Source organism: Helianthus annuus, chromosome 5, assembly GCF_002127325.2.
Source record: "Helianthus annuus cultivar XRQ/B chromosome 5, HanXRQr2.0-SUNRISE, whole genome shotgun sequence".
Taxonomy (NCBI): Eukaryota; Viridiplantae; Streptophyta; class Magnoliopsida; order Asterales; family Asteraceae; genus Helianthus; species Helianthus annuus.
The window spans coordinates 134,345,541-134,350,020 of record NC_035437.2 but is presented as its reverse complement, the minus strand read 5'-3'; the positions used below and the strand labels follow the sequence as shown (position 1 = coordinate 134,350,020).

The window sequence follows — 4,480 nt, the reverse complement described above, 5'->3', positions numbered from 1 at the left end:
ATACATCAATTTATCAAAAGCACAACAATAAAAATAAGTAGCGGTACTGATACCGATGTTGTTCGGTCGGTTTCGGTTTTGCTAATTACGATAGCAGCACAAAATTCATTACCAAACAGAAACTATACAAATGAGTACATGTACAAATAACGATGTTGTTTGGCACAGTATATTAGTGATACGATGTCAGTTTATTGAAAACAAAAACAATATAAATAAATGCCGATTTATCAAAAACAATATAAATAAATACGGGTATCGATACATATAATATTCGCTCAGTTTCTGTTCTTTTTTGGTACGATGGTGGGGCAATATTCGTTTTCAACAAAATTTATACTGCAATGTTGAAAAAAAACAATCGGGTTCAGTTCGGTTTAGTACAATAGTAGCACATTATCCGTTTTCAATAAATTTATATCGCAATGTTGAAAAAATAAAAATAGAACGCAAGTTAGGAAAATAATCAAAATATACTATAAATGAAATATTATTAAAAAGTTGAAATAATTATTTAAAAAATCAAAACCATTATCTATGAAAACTTTATTTTAATTATATATATACATATCAATATATATTATTTTATTGTAAATGAAATATCATTAGAAAAAAGTGAAACAATTATTTAAAAAGTCAAAAACACTATTCATGGCCTATTTGTTTTAATATGTATAAATATGCAACAAAATACTTTTATTTTTTAACTCAAAATAATAATTGTTGATATGTTTTTTTAAAACGATAATTAATAGGCAAATTGGATTTAAATAATCCCAACTCACTGTTATTGGTCAATAATAATCCCAACTCATTTAATCACCAATAATAATACGAACTATTCACTTTTGTTTGTAAAATACTCCCAGTTAAAAAACACTAACTAGGTTAAAAATTTGCTCATGTGGCTTGCCACGTCATCTGCCACATCAGTTGCCACGTCATCAAAAATGCCACATCAACTGCCACGTCAGCTGTCACGTAATAAAAATGCCACGTAGACTTCCACATCAGCTGCCACGTCATCAAAAAATGCCACATCAACTGCCACGTCATATGACACATCAGCTAAAAGGGCCACATCAGATGCCACATCAGCAAATTTTTAACCTAGTTAGTGTTTTTTTAACTGGGAGTATTTTACAAACAAAAGTGAATAGTTCGGATTATTATTGGTGATTAAATGAGTTGGGATTATTATTGGCCAATAACAGTGAGTTGGGATTATTTGAATCCAATTTGCCTAATTAATATTTATATTTAAGTAAACATAGTTTATTTATGAGTTATTGGATTTTAATAATCCTAAGTTTCACCTGTTGGCCGATAATAATCTCAACTTTATAAATTCTCTCAAATAATCTCAACTTATAAAAGTTTGGCCGCAATTGATCATTTTCAAACATATAAGAATTTGGTCTCCTCATTAGATTCAATTACACCTAGAGATTCCTTAACTGATTTAAATGCACCTATGTTAGAAAAGGATCAATGACGACCAAACTTTCACAAGTTGAGATTATTGGAAGGAATTTTTATAGTTAAGATTATTATCGACTAACATGTGAAATTTAGGATTATTAAAATTCAATAACCCTTTATTTATTCTTGTATGATAATATAGGAGACAAATATTCACTTTTGAATATTAAATGATGTAAGAGATAATATTATCAAATTTTAAAAACATATTCTTTTTGTTTTTCAAATTAAAATAAAAGAAAAAAAAAACAAATACGAAGGCATATACCCACCATTTTCCTTATCACTTTAAAATAAAAGAAAAAAAAAACAAATACGAAGGAATATACCCACCATTTTCCTTATCACTTCATGTGGCCATGCATTGAATCAATTCCTCTTCTCTTCCTATGTTAGTTTCTTATCTTCTTTCTAGCCTCCCAATTCCATATCTAACCTATACCCACACACTTTATTCATTTATATTTAATCCGATAAATAAATGTTTTTCTAAAAAATATTTAATCATATAGATAAATGTATTTCTTATAAGTTTTAGAAATTGGTTGTATTATCAGACGATATCGGGTATTTTTAGTTTCATTTATGATCTGAAGAAAAGATATTTTTCAGACCATATATAAAAGGCAAATTATCATGTATTATACGGGTGCTAAGTTGTGTAGATCAAACCATGTTCATATACGACAATGCTTTTGAGGCTTTAACGACTAAAAGTTGACTTCAAATGTTGTTATAATCTTTAGCGGGTCAAGTACACTTGGCAAACAATATCCAACATTTCCAAGCTTGGATTAAGCCGCATCAAGTAGAGAAACCTAATGCTTTGAGATTGGAGTATCGAGAAACACCCTTTAACGATCAAATCAGTAAATCATCATCATCATACTCAATAAATTTCACAAATAACAAAGTGATCAAATCAGTAAAGTAGTAAACTATATGAGCCTTGGGTGGGGAGGTTCCTCTCCTTGTGAGCTTAGGGTAACAAGACCTTTGAGGAATATTTTGTGCATAGAAGATGCAATTTCAAAGTCCAATAATTTGAAATTTTTTTTTGAAAGAAGTCTTTTTATAAGATATGTTGGTATGACGCTATAACCAATTTAATATAAAAGTGATTTTGACAACTTGAGTTACATCACCATTGGAGCAATATCTATCTAGATATGGAAAATGGCACACTAATAAAGTGGAAGTTGGGAGATATGATAAACGAAAGAAGCTATGAAAACAATATGATGCTCACCAACAATGTAGAAAGGTGAATGGATGGTAGATGCATGATACCAGTTACTGTTAAAGAAGATTTTTAAGCCTTCCGAAACATCAACGCACTAGAAAACACAACTAATACCTACGTATCCGCCAATGAAAATGGATCCAGTCAATAGTTTGTCGTTGTTACTCTATCAAAAATGTAACATGATGTGAAAAAAGAATTTACCGATATTTTACTAACGAAAATTACCTAGATGCATGATATCAAAAATTTCTTTTTCGGCTTTATTAGCTTTTATCAACTAAATTACAAACATCTAAGATGCATGGTGGAGGGATAAACGTGACTCAACCAATGATACCCAATAACTTTTACATCACGCAATCCATTGTCCTTCAATGTTTTTGATGGGGTTGTCAGTTCCAGACGTAGCTTTTATGGGACGGGGGTGCACTCGCCCCTGAATGTTTCGGTTATAATTGTAATATTTTCGGTTTTTCGTCTGAAAAATTTATAATTATCTAGGTCCGTCTCCGCCAATTACTTTGCCTAAAAATCCACCGTCTCTACCAAGTTTATAGTCCAAAATATTTGAACATATTTTCGTATTGGGTTAAAAAATATGAAGAACGGCCTATTATTAGTAAGTTTTTATAATTGTTTATAAATTTTAAGTAAATTCTGGTACTACTTTATATATAAATCAAAGTTGAGTGTTCTTTTTATCTTAAATGTACCTACCATTTATCTTAAAGGTCGTCGGGTTGAGTTGTAATTTTTCGTCTAGTTACTTACTATTTATCTCGCATCATTATAAACTAGGTGTAGGACCCGTGTAACCACACGGGTAGGTTTAGTAATGATCGAAATCAAATACTAAAAAACAGATTATAATATATCATTTAAATTTTGGTAGCCATGTGTAATGGAGTGACATGTGCACTATTTTACTTTTCTATACAACATAACTAAATGATAAAAATTTATCAACCTATTCCAGTTATCGTCAATGAAACTTTTGTTTTAGCTCTACTTTATTAGCAAGAAGTTTTAGTATATTTTACTTTTCTATACAACATAACTAAATGATAAAAATTTACAAAAAGCCAAAAAAGAAGAATTGATCAACCTATTCCAGTTATCGTCATGATAACATAATGTACCTGGCCATCAGTGTCATCAACATTGAAAACCAACTAATAATTTTTCGTGAGTTTAACATGTAATTCAACCTTAAAAAGAAAAAAAACTATATAGTAAAAAAGTAGAATTGGCTAAACAGAATCTGTATCTTCCTCATTCCTGCACAGTTGAAGATCAAGGAGAATCACATCACCATCAGATCTGATCTGTGCCTGCAGATTGATTCACTTCAAGCCTTTCTATCACCATTCTCTTGATACCTTCTTTTACAAGTTCATCACCAGCCATAAGTTCCTTCAAGGCTTCAGTATCCATCTGTTTTTGTCTTTTTCTTTGATAAATAGCAGCACCTGCTGGATCAGTGCATCTCTTGATTTGTAACTTTGGTGGTCTTTTTGAACCTTCAGTTTTAGGATAGTCAGGTTTTTGTGGAACATTTGGATCTTTCTTCCTTATTTCCTCCAACATTTTGTAAGTGGCCCTGACCCTATCTTCTCTCCACTTTGACACTGAATTCTTTGACCCATAGTCAGCTGCTATCAGCTCCTCTTTCATTCTCTTTAACTCTAAAGCCTTGTCAGGTACATTCTTTTTGAATTTTTTCCAGTCAGGAGGAGTGTATTTAACCTTATT

The 4,480-nt window shown here is 30.8% G+C and overlaps 1 long non-coding RNA gene across 1 annotated transcript; it reads right to left on the bottom strand.

Annotated features, from left to right (window-relative positions):
- Positions 1–1,643: 1,643 nt before the first annotated feature.
- Positions 1,644–2,971, bottom strand: LOC110939190. Its single transcript, XR_002592049.2, has 2 exons — positions 2,732–2,971; positions 1,644–2,334 (listed from the first exon to the last, which is right to left on the bottom strand). It is a non-coding gene; the product is annotated as an uncharacterized LOC110939190 (long non-coding RNA).
- Positions 2,972–4,480: the final 1,509 nt, after the last annotated feature.